Source organism: Rhipicephalus microplus, chromosome 4 (genome assembly GCF_043290135.1).
Source record: "Rhipicephalus microplus isolate Deutch F79 chromosome 4, USDA_Rmic, whole genome shotgun sequence".
In the NCBI taxonomy this organism is placed as follows: Eukaryota; Metazoa; Arthropoda; class Arachnida; order Ixodida; family Ixodidae; genus Rhipicephalus; species Rhipicephalus microplus.
Window position 1 is genome coordinate 185470009 of NC_134703.1, and position 19278 is coordinate 185489286.

The window sequence follows — 19278 nt, forward strand, 5'->3', positions numbered from 1 at the left end:
CGGTGTGTGTTGCGCGAAGAACAGAAGAACATCAAAATCAATTGTGTGGGCGTATCTATCGAATGAGCATCGAAGCGTCATAAAGCCTCAACAGATATCGCCCTTTGGAAGGAGCGAGAAACGAATATTAAACTTGGCAGTAATCGCCGATAAACTCTATCTGCTTCTCGGTATACTGAGGTGTTTTTTTCCCACGTTTGTAAATGGCAACAAAAACGTAGCGCTGTTGCCATTGTCGCAGTGGCGATTGTTACAGGCAGCACTTGTTCGTGTTTATCAAATGTGGAACTGTTAGTAGCAGGTGCAAATCCCGTCAATCTCGACGAGTAAACAACAAACAGTACTGAAGTTGAACAGTGACTTTGTGATTTGACTACTTTTTTAACACACAATCATCATCTGTCGGCGTGGCGCAGTAGGATTCCACTTCCGGTTGCGAAAGCGTTCGGACGTGTGTATCATGAGCTCCGTAGGAGCGGCATCGGCGGCTCAGCTTAGCCGCGGTTCCAGGATTGAAATGCCCAAGGATTATGCTGTTATTTTGCCCCCTCTGCCGAATGGGTATGTGGTTCAGAACACTGTTTTTCTGCATGCGGATGTAAAAGGAAGACCTTATCACGCGGAAGACTTTCGCGAGCCACTTTTTCGACGTGTTCAGCCCACCGAGGTTCTTGCGCTCGGCGCTTACCAAATAAACCACGTGTGGGCAGTGACGTGCAGAAGCACTGGCGGTGTAAAGAAACTTTTAACTGATCCGCAATTGACTTTGAAAGGCCTCAAATGCATGATAATTGACCCAAGCCACCGCGACGTCCGTCTGAAGCTGCATTGGTTGCTCTACCACGTACGAGAAGAGGACGTACGAAATGCACTGACCCCCTACGGGACCATGCGTGACGTAAGAATGGATAAGTGGCGAATCGACGGCTACACCCAGCAGAATACCATGACGAGAACTGTGACGCTCCGGCTAAAGGCTAACGTTACACTTGACGATATACCCCACCAGTTACGAAATGGAGGAGAGGTCGCACCTATTGTGGCAACCGGAAGAGCGCCGCGGTGTTTGCGCTGCCAGCAGATTGGAGGGACTGTCGAGTCCCGCGGTGTGACACTTGCAAGCGTTTCGGACACGCCGCTGGGAACTGCATGAACACGTATGCAGCAGCTACACTGAACACCGGGAGCATGGATAAATACAAGCTCACTATGAACGAGGCCGAAGCAGAAGAATCGGTGAAATCAAAAACGGCTTGTGAAGGAAAAACACCAAGTGCAGCAGGCATGACGCGATTGAATAAAAAACCGCCAAGGTCAACTGACAGTGGGGAGTGCAACCTATCGCGGATGCATCGGCGAAATCAGGTGACTTATGCGGAAAAAACATTCAGTACAGGAGGCGTGATGGTTGTGAAAGAAGCAGGAAAAACAATTGAATCTGCGTGTATGCAAGCGGCCGCAGAATCATTGACGAGCGCAAATGAGACTGATCTTTTGAACGACGCAACCGCTGCAACAGATGAGAGCGAATCATCTACTCAAACTGTCCAGGAATCTGCAGAGGGTGGTGCCATGGAGCGGCACGACGCCGAGGAACCCGATACGGGAGGGAAACGACCACGAGACGCAGCCTCAACAGAATAAAGTGATATGAGCAATCAAGAACCGCCACCGAAAGCAGCTCTCCTTCGGAGGCAACGACTGGCGGTCAAACATAATATCACAGAAGGGGAAAAGAGGGCGGAAAACACGGCCTCTTGACAACACATTATGTGTCGCCTTCTACCAAGAAGGTACACCGGACGACTAAATAGGCGGAGTTCGGCTAAGATGGTATGGTGAGCAGCTAAATGTATTTGAAAAAAAATGAGCCTGAAACTTAAAAGAGCAATGCGTTTTGGCAGCTTAATTGTACGCGGATTAGCTTCAAGAAGGCGGCAGTACCAGTTGAGTAAGCTGTTTTCAGAGCATGACTTCGATGTGATTGCTGTGCAGGAAACTAAAATAGCGACAGAGAAAGAGACCAATCATATGACGTTACCTTTACGCTTAATGTATAACATCTGTGTATCCCATGCTGATGGCTATTCAGGAGGGTGTGCGCTCTTCATACGACGATCGATAGGTGTTGTTGAAACAAGTGTAGCAAGCAGCGATAAAGGACGCTACGTAGTGTGTGATTTTTCTTTCTTGAATTTCGAAAGGCGTGTCATATGCGTTTATGCTCCGAACCGAGACAGTGAAAGGAAAGTTTTCTTTGAAGAAATAAGTAACTTACTGGAATGCGACAAATATGTAGTACTTTTTGGTGATTTTAACTTTGTTTGTAGAAAGGAGGACCGTGCCAAGCGGGCCCAGTCATTTGATAAAATCGCAGGGTTCTTAAATGAGAAGATTGCAGAAAATGGCCTGGAAGATATTGGTTTCTGTATGTCTAATTGCAGTGTTCAGTTTACGCACTTTCAGGGTCTAAGGCACGCACGTTTAGACACGGCGTACATATCACTGGACCTTATTCTGTGCTGTGATGAATATGTTGTTACACCAGTGTCTTTCAGCCACCGCTGTATGATTAGTTTCACACTTGGCGCGCAAGACAGGACTCCGAAATTTAACTGGCACTTATGGAAACTAAACAACCATATCTTGAAAGATGAATCTTATGGTAAAGATGTAACCGAAGCTCTCACTAAACTCTACGCTAATCAAAAAGATGACTGGGAAACAAAGTGGAAATTTTGAAACAAAAGGTTGAAATGAATGCGATAGAACGATCTACGAAAAATAAATTCGAGAAGAAACAGGCGGAAAGGAACCTGTGAAGGCAATTACAAGTGCTCTTGCAGGAAGAAACTGTAAAACCCGGTTCCTTTACCAATGAAATAACAGATACTAAAACAAACTGGAGATCTTAGATAAAGAGAAGTATAAAGGCACTATGATAAGAGCTAGATGTGAAAAACTTTGGATAGGTGAGACATCCACAAAGCGAGCTTTGGGTGACAAAAAAGTACGCACAAAGAAGTGAAATCGGAGAAATAGTACGCAATGACAGACTGACTAACGAAAAAGGTGAGATAATGAAGGCGTTTGTGAAACATTATCGCGATCTGCTCGGAAAACGCTTACCGATGGCCACGGGTTTTAGTGATGTCTTTCTTGGTATGATGCCCAAGCTTGACGCCGATACACGAGAAATATTGGGGGCTCTTATAAGCGTACAGGAAATAAAAAAACTATTGATGACCTAAGCACAGGCAAGACGCCCGGCCCAGATGAAATCGGGGTGGAGTTTTATAAAGGTTATAATGAAGACGTAGCAGTTGCGCTATACGAAGTTATAGTAGAAACATACAAAAAGAAAAAACGGCCGCGCTCTTACATGCAGGCGCATACTGCCTTGATTCCGAAAACAGATGACAGCAGCAAACTTCAATCTGTAACGTCATATCGACCTATCAGTCGTTTGAACACTGTTTATAAAATATTCATGAAAGTTTTAGCCAGGAGAATTCAGAACATCATTGATAAGATTGTAGGGACACATCAGACATGTGGCATAAAGGGTCGCAGCATCACAACGAACATACATATAAGAAGTGTACTAGAGATTTGTGACGCCTTTGAAGAACGAATAGCAATCATGCAGATAGATTTACAGGAAGCTTTTGACCGTGTTTCCCATGAAGTATTGTTCAGTGTGTTGAAGCATGTGGAAATTGGTGACGTAATTTTTGATGGTTTGAAGATGGCATATTCACAGTGTGTAACGCAGTTGATAGTCATTAAGCAGCTAAGTGAAGAAATAGAAATACTAAGTTCTATCAGGCAGGGATGCCCGGCCTCAGCGTTTTTATTCGCCATCTACCTGGAACCCTTTTGCTTATCAATCATTCAAAACTCAAGAGTGCAAGGCTTTTGATTACAGAACACGTAGATAAAATGACTCGCATATGCTGACGTTGTGGCAGTACTATGCCAAGATTGACAAAGTATATGTAATGTCGTTTACATGGCAAATAAATTTTGTGACATGACGGGCAGTGTAATTAACTGGCATAAAACAACTGCCTTTTGGTACGGCAATTGGGTTGTGAGGCCCGAGGTATACCCTAGTGTAAAATGGGAAAGCAAACCCCTAAAGTACCTGGGTGTATCCTTGGACAGCTATCGCGACAACGCGGATTACTGGAAAGGTGAAGCAGAAGCCCTCAGGCAAAAAACAAATGCCTGGGGTGGTCGGGATCTGTCTATATTCGCACGTATGACTGTATGCAACACGCTTTTGATATCGAAAACCTGGCATGTCATGCAAGTTATTTGTATGTCACGCGTCAATGTACCGAAGCTTTGCAGGATTTTTGCTGTATTTGTGCGGAAAGCGCTGTGGAAACGTACAAGCTGCTCTAATTTATTCCAGTCCGTTAGCAATGGCGGAGTTGGTTTATGTCATTTATTTATTAGACAAGTTGTCTCTCGGTTTATTTTCCTTCGCGATCAAAGAAACAAATTTCTCCAAACAGTGATAAAAGTGAGGCTGTCATCATGCATTCCAGCAGTTTGTTGTGTCTACAAACAGTGATATGTGCCGATATGTGACTGGTTTTTTAAGAGAAGTTATACAGTCTTTTGAGTTTTCGAAAGTGCGTTTTTCGCTGGAATATCTTGCCACTGTTAAGCAAAAAAATCTGTACAGGGATCTCCGTGATGTCTTGTTCCCGACCCCTTTGTACGAATCTATGTTCAATGGAGGAACCGGACAGGACGTTTTGAAAAGGGTCAAAAGGATAAAGTAAAAGCAGGGGCAAAAACTTTCTTTTTTTAAATTGCATTTCGGTACTCTCCCCGTAAAGCAGTGGCTAGCGGACAAAGGAATCGATGTACCATGAACCAGCAATTGTTTACTTTGTAAAACACCTTAGACAATAGATCATGTGTTTATTCATTGCTGGGACGCTGTCTTTCAATGGGACATCCTTCAAAGAATATTGAAAAAAAGTCTCCCCATTACAAGCCATGGCATTCGTTTTCTCTGTGTGGATGATGACGACGGCATACCATACGACATGGTTATGTTAATTAGCCTTCACAGCATCTGGCAGACCACAATGGCTTACAGACATCTTGGCCAGAACATACGTCTTGTCCGGGAGAATTTCGTTACAAATATGCGGTATATCACTGAAGTGTATAAACAACAAGAAGAATCTCCCAGCTGGCTAAGAATGTTAGAGGAATTGTGCAACCTGAAAAAATTTTAATGTGAGCACTTTGGATCAAATATTGGTCCAAGTGTATTTTATTGTTCATGTTTTAGTGTGAACACCTGTAAAGAAAAACAGGTAATATAGAAAAAAAGTCGGCGTTGCGCAGTGGTTAGTGTACGCAGTTCAAAATTCGGAGGTGCCAGGTTCGATTCCGTGCTGGCGCACCTTTTTGTACGGGTGCTTGCTAAATTTTTCTTTATACAATTATTTTCATTATTTCTTTAATGGCAGCTCGTCACGGTGGTTCTGACGCTGCTTCGCGCTCCAGCATTGCCGGTTGGAGCGCGCCATCCGCTCCACCATATGCCACCATACCCCATGTGCCACCATTTCCACCGCCATAATCCACCAAAATGGTGGATGGCGGAATCCACCATTCCAATGGTGGACGTTTTTTCATAGGGTTCCTTATACAAGTTTCTTTAGTAAGCATCAAACTCAAGGCAAATTTTATTGGAGATTAAGTCGCTGATACTCGTCTCTGTAGTTTATTTATTAAGAAAAAAACTATCTTTTTATTTATGAATAATGTATGTGGGTTTCCTCCTCGATTCAAAGCGCGCGTGCCGCTCCTCCAGCCTGACTGTGGGGGTGGTTACGTACTACTACGACGCACTCTTATAACTACAATGACGATGACTACTACTACTACTACTACTACTACTAATACTTCTATTTCTACTACTACTACTACTACTACTATTACTATTACTACTGCATACACCACGGATGAACGACCCACGGCTTAAGGAGCTTCGAACCGAAAATGTCCTCAATAGTTTGCGCTGCAAAAGACGTCCGTCTGTTCATGACTACGCACGAAGAGCTTGCTATATGCTTATGATGCGGGCCGAGGATTGGTGTTTCTTACCTCGAAATAAAGAATGTTCGTTACCACACTTGATGGGCACCTTGCCATAGATGTATTTGGTGCACGAAGAAATTCGCGACTTCAGAAACCGCGCTTAGGTGTAACACTTTGGTTTTGGCATAATAGGTTAGGTACTCTGTCACAAATTCATACATTTGTTCCTTGGGCATGACACAGAGAATGGTATCAGAAGGTGTCTCGCCATAAGGTCAAACGGCGTCTGTGGTTGTGCGATGGGTTTGAGCAGACCCACGGGCAGAGTCTTGTGGCGCTGGCACACGAGGCAGCTTTTCGCATAGCAATGTACACTAGTTGAAAGTCGTGGCCAGTAATACTACTGGCACACTCTATCAAGGATGCGCGAAATTGCCCTGGCATAGGTTCGTCACGCCACGCCAGGATAGTACTATAAGAAATATTGATAGAGACAACGAGTAGAAAAACTTTGTCGCTACCACCAGCGTTTTTCTCGTAAAGAATGCCTCTTCTCTGACCAAAACACAAGAGCTTGTGAGCAACGGGCTGAGTGACTGAGGAGTTTTGGCCTTTTAGAAAATTAGTAACTGGGCGAAACAGTGCGTCAGCCCGATGTCTTGACTTGAAGTCGATATCGTTAACTGTTAAGAGAAAGCCATCTTTAACGTTTGATTCCTTGGCGGCGTCTGCCGCAAGCACTCGAGAAAGCGCACCGGCATTTTCGTCTTTGAGATCCGACCTGTACACATTTGTAATGTCGAACACCTGCAAGCGAAAATTCCGCCGAGCAGGACGGCTTGACGGACTTCTCAGATTGACCAGCTAGCACAGCGAGGGCCGCTTAGTCATCACTTTAAGGGGACGACCATAGAGCTAAGGTTGAAATTCGGTAGGCACGCACATGACCGCGAAGCCCTCTTTATCTGAAACATAATAGCTGATCTCGGCTCGAGCGGGTGTATGACTGGCGTACGCTATCGCTTGTTTAATGCTGCCGGGTCATTGTGTCGACGTTGTGGTATTAAGTACAACAGATAGTGTCAAGTCTGACGTGGCTGGTGTCTGTGTGAGCTTCTGTAGCAGCGTAAAGTCGTAAAGCGCACGTCCTCTCATGCAGGTGAGTCACGTAAAAACGTTTACACTGAATCGGCAATAGTACGCGAAAAAAACGAGAAACTGCGTATTGCTCTTTTGTTAGATGAAACAGGGAGCGTGGTGACGACAGCAGTTTTGTCTAGATTAGGCCAATTTCTATCCGCAGTCATGATATATCCCACAAGTTTCCGCTCCTCATAGCATAACTTGCAATGTGTTCAGATGTAGCTGTCGGTGTTTCTCGTGACGTGCGCTCAAACTATGACTAAGTATCTTCAGCGTGGCGTGCAAACGTCTAACGGAGGTCTTCCGCACTTAAAGTACCAGCGACCTTGACTGCGAAGGCCGCTACCTTAAGTTTTTCCGACGGGGACTTCAGAATTGTCCCTGTGCCGTCTCCTCAAAACGTGGCCAGGTGGCTACGGGTTTCCGCGCAGATGGTGATCATGATTGCTGGCAAGTAGAGGATGCACGATACTGGGCGAGTAGCTCCTCCAGTCCATTGGCTTTTGAACGATATGGGAGGAGGCGTATCAATGGAAGAACCGCGCCGTCAAAAGTTTGCTACGTATATGCACGGTAAATGAGGCCAGTCTCACTCTTACGATATCAGATGGATGCTCTGTCCGACGTACACCAGAGGGCAAACTCTGCTTCGGTTCTCGGTAATCATCGAAGTCGAAACCAGTGGGCTCTGACTGAATCGCGACTGGCGGCATCATTGTCAGGGTCAGTACTTAGGGCATTGTCTAGATCGGGACGTGCAGCATTTTATAGGTAGCGAACTCTGGCTGCAAAGAGGTGTGTAAGTTTACAAGGCTTACGCGTGTGCATGGAGGCGACTATTAGTAAACATAGGAGTCGCTTTCTCATCAACAGGTACCAGTTGTAAAAGAATGGCGTTGAGCAGCTGCTGGAATTCATCATGGCTAACACTGGTGATAGAACCCACCTCAGTTTTCTGGCTCCGTTGATCTTTTCCATTTATTCACGGACTACAGGGTGGACGATTTTGCTATTCCATTTGGTGATCTAGCTCCCAGAGGATGCGCAAAGATCGGGAGTTGATGCGCCATGTACGTGACGTTCAAACGAGGAAGACCCCTACTGAAGTACTTTCTCCTTAGTTTCTGCTTCAGTAAAGAACTCAGCTACACTCTCGGGTAGACTGCGCACCACACCAGCAATTATTTTTTTCTTTACACAACGCATGAGGCGGTGCAACTGTTTTTCTACTGCCACATTCAGAGCTGCATGCTTGAAAAGTTGTGTAATGTCGGTCACGTACATTCTGATGGTCTCATTTTGCATATGAGTGCGTGATTGCAGTGAACGGTCCGCCCGTTCGAGGTGGTCGGGACTCATGTATGTCTCCAGAACGCGATGCTGAAAATTAAGCCAGGATGCGAAGTTATCATTCGTATACAAAAACCACGTCTGGGCGCCGCTTTGAAGCAAGTGTACGCGTTTCGGGTAGTTGATCGCTCTGACACGTTCAAAATCACCAAAACAATCATAAACGTCTCCACAGGACTCCGTTAACGTGACTAGGCTTCAGCAGATTGTGAACGGAGCAGCAGATCATTGTAGTAGAGGTTAAAGCTTGCACTACAGCTTGTGACGACGCCATCATTACCGTGTCAGTTACCTGTGCCGGTGTTTCTTGTGGTAGGCCTTTTTGACAGGGGCTTGCTGTGTGGATAGGGTTATCCACGTGCGCTGGGCTTGTGACTAGGCTGCTACATGGGTTCTTGGAGTTGTGTGCATGGAGTAAACCTTGAGTTGTGTGCAGCTCATTCACCAATCTTGTCAAGTTTCTGACAAAAACAAGCTTAATTGGGCTTGTTGGTTAGAGAGGCCAAGAAGCGGCTCAGGCAGACCTTATTTGTCTGTTCAACTCGTGGATTTCTCTCAAGCCCACCATGTGGCAATATGATTCAGGTGCCTGCAGATCTTGTCAAATACTGCACAAGTCTAAAACATTACTTGTTTGGTAATGCATCCTTTGTGGTGACTATGTGTTGGAACATATTTTGCAAAACAATTTGGTTATTCAACATTCAGCGTTCAAAGCGGACTCGTTCTAGAGATTAGCGTCCATATACTGCTCGAGTTTGACGTTAAGCATTCTTTGATAAGTGACCTGTATGGAATATATTGTTACGTAAAAATGACACGAGGTGTCTCTATTCAGAATGCATATTGAAGCTGATGCGTATAGCGTCGACTAAAATGGAGGACAGAACGCACAACCGACAGACCACTGCCTCGTTGTCGTCTTCTGAGTGCTGATATGTAAGCCACGTAGCATTACCCCTCCGGGGGGGGTGGGGGTAAAAGCGCCGTCTCGGTGCGCTATAAATACGATCTTCAATAGGCAGGTGGTAAGGTTTTAGCCTGCTGACGTGCACAACATCGCTGGGTGTGGTTGCAGGCAGGCTTCTAGTCTCAGATGCAGGAATGATCTCATAGGGGACGTCAGTTACCTGGCGGATGATACGGTAAGGCCCCATGTAGCGAGACAACAACTTCTCTGATAAGCCAACTCGACGAACTGGGCCTCACAGCACAAGGAGAGCCGGGTGAGAAGCGAACGACAACATGCCGGCTGTCGTAGATGGCTTTCTGGGTGGCTTGCGAAGCCGAAAGTCAAGAGTGGGCGATCTGACATGTGTAGTCGGCACGAGCAATGGCGTCGCGTGCATATTCGGTTTGCGGCGTTGTAGTGGTTGGAAGTAGGGTGTCGAGTGGTAACGTTGGATCGCGGCTATAAAGCAAATTATTGATTGATTGATATGTGGGGTTTAACGTCCCAAAACCACCGTATGATTATGAGAGACACCCTAGTGGAGGGCTCCGGAAATTTCGACCACCTGGGGTTCTTTAAAGTGCGCCCAAATCTGAGCACACGGGCCTACAACACTTCCGCCTCCATCGGAAGTGCAGCCGCCACCGCCGGGATTTGAGCCCGCGACCTGCAGGTCAGCAGCCGAGTACCTTAGCCACTAGACCACCATGGCGGGCTGCCATAAAGCAAATAAAACGGTGAATAACCAGTGGAGGCATGGCGCGAAGAATTGTACGCGAAGGTCACGTGAGGTAGCGCCAAGTCCTAGCCATGGTGGTCGGAGGACATATATATCGCGAGCATGTCCGCGAGGGTGCGATTTAGCCGTTCGGTAAGGATACTTCTTTGGGGATGGTAGGAAGTGGTCAACATGTGCTGCGTCGAGGAAGAGCGCAGAAGATCGTCGATTACACGCGACAAAAACGCACGGCCGCGATCCACGAGTAATTGGCGAGGAGCGCCATGGTGTAGGATGACATCGTGGAGCAAAAAGTCTGCAACGTCAGTAGTGGTGCTGGTGGGGAAAGCTCGAGTGATGGCATACCTAGTCGCGTAGTTTAGAGCAACGGCGATCCACTTGTTGCCCGATTTCGACTCCGGAAAAGGAGTGAGAAGATCTATACCAACACGGAAGAAAGATTCGATTGGGACGGAGATTGGCTGCAGAAGTTCAGCCGGGGATGCAGTAGGTCACTTTCTACGTTGGCATTTATCACAGGAGGACAGGTAACGGTGAACGGACCGTGCGAGACCACGCCAAAAGAAGCGGCGACGCACGTGGTCGTACGTCCAGATGGCCAGCAGTTGGTTCATTGTGAAGTTTGTGCCGCACGGTTGAACGCAAATATTTCGGCATAACAAGAAGAAATTCAGGGCCATCTGACTGGAGGCTTCACCCCAGGTGGTCAAAATTTCCGGAGCCCTCCATTACGGCGTCTCTCATAATCAAATGGTGGTTTTGGGACGTTAAACCCCACAAATCAAATCTATCATGACTGGAGGCTTCGACAGTACAGCGTGCCATTGAGGAGGACGTACATGCGAAGCGACGTGTCACTCGAAGCAGATTCGAGATGGTTAATAAGTTGTCGCAGAGAAGCATCACGACGTTGTTCATCACCAATCTGAAGAAACTGGGACATTGACATGACGCTGAGGCAAGGCTCCATTTTTGATTCGTCGGGCTGATCAACAGGATAGCGGGATAAGCAATAGGCGTCCAGATGAAGACGTCCAGACTTCTAAAAAACCAAGTAGGAATACTCCTGTAGGCGTAATGGCCAACGGCCAAGTCGTGCAGTGGGTCCTTCAGAGAGGAAAACCACCACAGCCCGTGATGATCTGGGATTTATGTATTTGATACAGTTCCACACAACAAACTAATACAGAAGTTATCCGGGCTAAATCTTGACCCTAACGTGTTAAGATGGATTAAATCTTTTTTAGCTAATCGTTCTCAATTCGTGCACGTAAATAATGAATCCTCTGAACCTCTCGAAGTAACGTCAGGAGTACCGCAAGGGTGCGTCCTTGGCCCCTTGCTATTTCTAATCTACATTAATGACCTACCACTAACTGTGGCTTGCAAAATCCGCATATTCGCCGACGATTGCGTGATCTACCATACAATAACTAATGTTTCCGATCAACTAACCCTACAACACGATCTGAACAACATTCAAGAAGGGTGTGACAATTCGCTTCTCAAACTTAACCCCAACAAGTGTAAGGTTGTCTCATTCACTCGCCGCAATAATCCTTTCCTATTCCCATACCAAATCACTTACGCCCCTCTAGAAATAGTACAGTGTTTCAAATATCTAGGTGTCACACTGTCCGCCGATCTAACTTGGAATACGCATGTCACAAACATTATCTTATCTGCAAACAAAATATTGGGATTCGTGAAACGTCATCTGCGTTGCGCACCTCAACACGTAAAACTTCTCGCATACACATCCCTCATCAGGCCAAAACTGGAATACGCCTCTGCAATATGGAATCCACCTCAAATTTACCTAATCAATGACCTTGAATCGATTCAAAATCGCTCAGTCTGATTCAAACATTCGTCATATTCTCATGACATCAGTTTTTCATCCTTAAAAGGCCAATCTGGATTGCAGCCACTTGCCTTTCGACGCCGCATAGCCACTCTTTCCCTGTTTCATAAGCTGTTGCATTCGCCCCTCAACCATCCTCCATACGTCATCCCTCCGACGTACATTTCGCACCGCACCAGCCACCCCCTCCAAGTCTCCCGTTACCGCACTAGGACTGCTACCTTCTCCGCCTCCTTCTTTCCGCGTGCTGTGAAGGACTGGAACGACCTCTTAAACCACGTCGTCACAATCATCTGCCCATCAACTTTCGCTAAAAATGTAACAACTCATCTCTGTCAGTGAAACTTTATGGCAATGTACATACCCACACCTATGTAGCAATATTTTATACTTTGAATGTAGCAAAAGTTTTATATCCTGTATACCAACCCCTTATGTGGCAAATGTTTTTTATATCCTGTACATCCTCCCCTTATGTAATACTTCCTTGAGGGGTCTTTAAGGAAATAAAATATATGATGATTTCACGGAAAGGGCGGCCATACAAGTAAGGACGGAATTTGCAACCACCCAGACAAGGGCGAGACTTCCCGTTCTGTTATAGAATAATTGCATTCAGACTTAGAAAGAAGACGGCTTGCATACGCGATTACACGGTCGTTGCCCCGCTGAACTTGCGCCAAAACTACACCAAATCCATGACCACTTGCGTCTCTTCGCACTTCTGTAGGAGCATCGGGGTCGAAATTTTCAAGATTAGGAGGTGTCGTTAGAGCGGCAATCAGCTGAGAGAAGGCGTCAACTTGGGGAGGACCCCAACAAATGGGACGTCTTGTTTAGGAAGGTCAGTAATTGGTCGTGCGAGTGCCGGAAAATTCTTCACGAACCAGTGAAAGTAAGAGCAGAGGCCCATGAAGCTGCGAATATCATGGACAGAGCATGGGACTGGGAAGTTTGTTACAGTGCGTACTTTCACCGGGTCTGGTCATACGCCGGCAGCGTCAACAAGGTGACCCAACACGGTAATCTGGCGAAGAACGATGTGGCACATCGAGAAATTGAGCTGCAAGCGGGCCCTTCGAAACATGGATAGAGCGGTCGAAAGGCGTTCAAGGTGGATTGCAAAGGTAGGAGAGAAAATGATCACGTCGTCTAGGTAACACAAACATATCGACCATTTAAATCCTTGTAGGAGCGTGTCCATAATTCTCTTGGAAGTCGCTTGAGCGCTGCAGAGACAAAAGGGCATGACCTTGAATTGGTAAAGACCGTTAGGGGTAACGATCGTGGTCTTTTCGCGGTCCATGTCATCTACAGCATTTTTGCCAGTAGCCAGATCGGAGGTCGAGAGATGAAAAGAAGGTGGTGCCATAGAGGCAGTCGAGGGCATTGTCAGTGCCTGGTAAAAGGTACACGTATTTTTTGGTAATTTTGTTGAGGTGGGGATAATCAACGCAGAAACCCCACGAGCCGTCTTTATTTTTCACTAATACCACGGGAGATGCCCAAGGGCTCGTTGATGGTTCGATTACGTTTTTCGTAAGCATTTTGACCACTTCGTTCGGAATCACTTCTCGCTCGGACGCTGACACGTGGTATGGCCGACGGTAAATGAGCGGAGAGTCACCAGTGTTGATTCGGTGAGTAGCAATTTTAGTCTTGCCCAAGAGACGATCATCGGTGTTGAAAATGTCACTGTATGAGGCCAAAACCTGGCAGAGATTGTCGGCCTGGTGAGGCGACAGCTCCGATCCAATCATGTTTCGAAAAATAGCATCATCTGAGGTGGGTGAACGTAAGGTCGCGCTTAGATCAGGAGCAGATCCAGCGACAACACTGACATCGTCCTCTGTTATGGCAGTTGGCTGGGCTAGAGACATATGGAAGGGCAACACTTGAGGGGTGAAAACAAAGTTAAGGAGCGGAAGGAACACACAGTTGTCCGCTACACTGCGCGTCAGCCGAACGTCAGTAATCGGCGTAACGATATAATCACCGTCAGGAACGGGAGGGGCCGTTGACAAATACACGTACGGGACGGCTCGAGGTGGCAGGCGAATGAAAGTGGTTGGGTTCAAGCGGCTGGTGGGCTTTGCAGAGTAGCCGGCAAAGATTGCAAGATCGAGGCTGAGGGTACCAGATGAACAATCAATTAAGACCGAGTGTGCCGAAAGGAAATCATGGCGAAGTATAAGATGATGAGGGCAGCAGGCTAGCACGGCAAAAAGGACCACAGCATGACGACTGGCAATGTTGACACGAGCATTGCACATTCCGATTACTGGTACTGTACCACCATCGGCAACACGTATTGCCTGCTTCGTAGTCGGCGACATAATCTTTTGTGAGCGGCGGCGTAGAGAAGCGCTCATAATAGACAGGTGCGCACCTGTGTGAACTAGGGTAGTCACAAGAACACGGTCGACTTGTACTTCAAGCAGGCTGTGCTGCGTAAGTAGCGTCAGCACAGGATTTTCGGCCGTCATTGGTATTGCAGCTTCAACTCTATAAGCTGCAATATCTAGTTTTCCTGCTGCGGTAGTCCAGAGAAACTCGGCGACGAAAAGCGCCGGGGTGGCGGAGAGCGGGATTGGCGACGTAGCGGCGACGGGGAGCGTGAGATGCGGCGACTGGACGAAGGGGAGTCAGTGTAGCGGCGACCGGGCAAAGAAGCGTCAGTGGAAGGCTCGTAAGATGACGATGCATCGAAATTGAAGAGTGTGGCGACTGAACGTCGTGGGGTCGTCGGATGCATGTTCGCCGAGGTAGAAAAGGTCGGACGTGATTGGTTTAACCAACGGTGGCGGCAATAGCGAGAAACGGGCCTAGGCTGGTGGCAGGAAAAACAAATAGGCCGGTCATCGGGTGTTCGCTATACCGAAGGGATACGGAAGGGCATTGTTGAAGGCGAACGACAAGCGAGTCCTGGGGAGTAAGACGGTACTTCAGGGCGATTCAAGGGACATCCTGATGGAAGGTCGAGGTTCGCAAACTCCTGCCTCACCACAGCTTGTATTAATGCCACTGACGGCTGTTGTTGGTCAGAGGCGAGCGTTACGAAAACGGGTGGCTGAAGAGGAGCCGGACAGGTGGCTTCGATTTCCCGACAAACAATGCGCGTGACGTTGTCATACGTGGGAGGCTGGCGGGTGGCTTCACACGATGAGGTGGCGGCCGTGTTGGGCAGCCGGGTGAATCACTGAGTAATACGGCGGCTCTTGGCTTCTTCGAACCGCCGGCACTTTTTAATGATGGCGTCGATGGTGGCAACCTTGTTGTATACTAGAAAATTAAAGGCGTCATCTGGTATGCCTTTCAGCACATGGGCTACTTTCTGAGACTCACTCATTTATTTATTTATTAGAATACCCTCAGGGCCCGTAGGGCATTACAGAGGGGGTGGGTACAACATATATAACACAAAAGAAAAAAGGACAAAATAAAAAAACAAGTATCAGATGCGCAAATCAGGAAGGCAACATAAGTCAACTAAAAATGTATAAGAATTCAAGCACATACAAGACAAAGATAGAGAATGAAAACTGCGTATAGTTACAAGTATTGCTGAGAAATTGCAGTCTTGAATAACAAAGGGTCTGTTATTGATACAACGGAAGAGGGAAGGTGGTTCCAATCGGCGGCTGTTTTCGGTAAAAAGGCTGCTGAAAATAATTTGGTGCGGCAAAACGGAATGGCAACCTTATGCTGATGATCAATGCGCGATGAGTGGCATGACGGTTGTGAAATGAGGTCTTGCTTCATTGATGGATTGTGAAAAAATATCTTATGAAAAAAATGCAGTCGCGCCAGTTTCCTCCGGACAGTTAAATTGGGTAGGTCAAGGTTAGATTTCATTTCTGATATGCTAGCAGTACGGGAATAATTAGAACAAATGAACCGAACTGAGCGGTTCTGAACAGATTCTAACGCGTTAATTAAATTTTGCTGCACGGGATCCCATATAGCGGACGCGTACTCAAGCTTTGGGCGAATTAGTGATCGGTACAATAGAATTATGAGGGACAGCGGAGCGCGAGAAAAGTTGCGGCGTAAGTATCCTAGCGTTCGGTTAGCGTTATTACAGATGTAGGTAACATGCGTGTGCCAAGATAGATTGTTGGTAATGTAAACGCCGAGGTACTTATATGAAGAGACATGCTGGAGGGGAACGGCGTTAATTCTGTAGGTACAGGGGGGAGAAATAGATCGCCGGGTTATTGACATGCATTTAGATTTGTTAGAGTTGAGAGTCATAAGCCATTTATTGCACCAGGTTGAGACAGTGTCAAGGTCTGACTGTAGAAATTGGTTATCATATTCATTGTTTATTTCGCGGTAAATTACACAATCATCTGCAAATAACCTTATAGCGGAGTTAATGCTGTCTGGGAGATCATTAATATATATAAGAAAGAGTAAAGGGCCTAATACTGAACCTTGGGGTACGCCGGATGTTACTTTAGAAAGAGGTGAGTTATAGCCATTAGTTGTTACAAACTGAGTGCGATTAGTCAGAAAGCATTCAATCCATTTAAGAATGTTCGGGTCAATGTTTAAGGTACTAATTTTCAGGAGGAGTAATTGGTGAGGAACTTTATCGAAAGCTTTTTGAAAGTCAAGAAAAATGCAATGCACAAGTGAGCCGTGATCTAAAGCCGATGCTATGTCATTAGTAAAATAAAGAAGTTGGGTTTCACATGAGTAACTTTTTCGGAATCCGTGCTGGTAGGGAGTAAAAAAAGAATTTGATTCTAGGAATGAGACAAGGTTGGAGTAAATTATATGTTCTAACATTTTACAAGGAACACTGGTTAGGGAAATTGGTCTGTAATTGAGAGGAGACTGTGTGTTACCAGATTTGTGCAGAGGGACCACCTTCCCCACCTTCCAGTCAAGCGGCAAAGTAGAGGTCTGAATAGATTGCAAAAAAATTAAGGACAAGTAAATTGATGAATACAATGCAGTGTTTTTTAGAAACTTTGAGTTGATTTCATCTACGCCACAAGAAGAGGATAACTTAAGCTTGTGAATTAAATTTTGCACTCCAACGGCATCAACGGTAACAGGATACATGGGTAAAAAATCACGACAAGGCATTTGCGGCAACGCAGAAGCAGAACAACTTGAAAAGGAAGTAACAAAAAAATCATTTAATGCAATGCAACACTCTTCACAGCGAACTGGCTGCCCGTCTGAGTTCGTAAGCGAAATGTTTTTCTTTTCCCTAGGTTTAACAGTTTTCCAAAACTTAGAAGGGTTGGTTACAAGAATTGAGGGAAGGGTATTATTAAGAAAAACGCGCTCGGCTTCCTTGATAGCTGCTCAGTATTCGGAAAGGACAGATTTGTACACGTGCCAACGGGCTAACGAATTAGTCTGCTTTGCCTGACGGAACAACCGTTTCTTTTTATTCCGCAATTTTTTTAAGTCAGTTGAGAACCAAGGGGGGCGTTGGCGACCCTTGATAACGTATGTAGGAATGTATCGCGTGATTAAAGATTCAACTTTCATTTTGAACAAGTTCCAGTTTTGTTGAACGCTGCGATCAAAGAAGCCATTAGCAAAGCTCTCAAAATTCGATTCGAGTTCACTGTTGATTGAGTCATAATCGCCGCGTGAGTAGTCTCTTATTGTTTTCCAATTGTTTGACCGACGCCTTAAAGAACCTGTTAGATTGAAGTGCACGAAACAATGGACACTTATGCCTGGGATATATGAAATAGAATGGACAAGGTCATGTGCTCGTCAATCTGGCGGCATAGGGCGAAGACGTCGTGAATGTACGCGACGTACGACTTCGCTGACATCTGTGCACGAGCTGCCAGTTGATTCCACGCTGCGATCTGCTGCCCAACGGTGGCGCCAAAAAGGTCGCAGATCTTCTTTTTAAGAGGAAATCCCAGCTTGTAATCTTTGCTTTGTGCGTCTCGAACCGCACTCGTGGTGGCTCATCATCAAGGTAAAAAAGCGCATTGGCCAGCATAAGAGTTGGCTCCCACCGCTGACCCGTTCGTACCGGTTAACTTATTTGTGGACGTCGACGCCATCCTGCCTAGAAAATACACCGGGATCATGAGCATGAGGTAGAACTACGTATGTAGAAGCCACGGAAGGGGCAGGTGGTGAAGACGATGGCTGTTCAACCTGTGGTATGGTTGGACCTAGGATGATGGGGCCGTTGCAGAGCTTTGTGATGAAGACAGGGAAGTACCCAGCACGTCCACCACAAGTATGTTCGTAAAAATGACACGAGGCGTGTCTATTTAGAATCTATACTGAAAGTGATGTGTATAGCGTCGACTAAGATGGAGGACAGCACGCACAACCGACAGATCACTTTCTCGTTGTCGTCTTCTGACTCCTGATAAGTCAGCTACGTAGCAATATAGTGAGTTATTTCTCATGGAAGATACGGGAAAGTGTTTTGAACTCTTCCACACCTTCACTTTAAGACAACTCTATTCATTGGCCAAGCATTTTATGGAACTAACCATTGTGAATGATTGCTGCCAGTTGAGGTGAGTTTGACACTCCTACCATTACGAAAGGGGAAAACAACAAAACAACTGCGACCACATTTGTACTCGTGCTGTGTTCAGTCGAACATAACAATTCAACACTTTTGCATTGAAGAAAGAGTGGCAGCCAATAATTCTATAAATTTTCGTGGTGGCTGATGGCAGTCGGTGTAACCTAATTTGTTAAAATTAGTGGACGTATTGCTGGCGCCATCGTGAAGGATCACCGCAAGAAAACAAACATACAAATAGCCTGATTTCTTTGTTTGTGTTGCTGCTTTTGTTTGAGAATAAATGCCACACGTATTATTAGCACGCACGCTAGCAAAACAGTAACTACGCTCTAAGAAAAAGAAGTCTTTGCGTCTTCCTTCAAGAACTCCTACCTTGCCACGTATTTCCTCCTTTCAGAAGACTCGTCAGCACTTTCGGGGATGCCTCGACTTATCAACATACTTTAATTACACCTACGGAAGATGACATGCATCTTTCCAGAGAGTCATATACGTTGAAAGCTAGAAGTTTTAAAAGATTTGTTTTTTAGCTTGGTTGTTCTTTGTCAACGGTTTGAAGTTTTAGTTTGAATCACGATGCATGTTCATTGATAACTCTCTAAAGATGTTTACATTACGCACTTGAT

The 19278-nt window shown here is 46.0% G+C and overlaps 1 protein-coding gene across 1 annotated transcript in view; it reads left to right on the forward strand.

Moving 5' to 3' along the window:
- LOC119173012 (phospholipid-transporting ATPase ABCA3-like) overlaps positions 1-19278 on the forward strand; it is a 101261-nt gene that overhangs the window by 61593 nt on the left and 20390 nt on the right. The window lies entirely within an intron of this gene.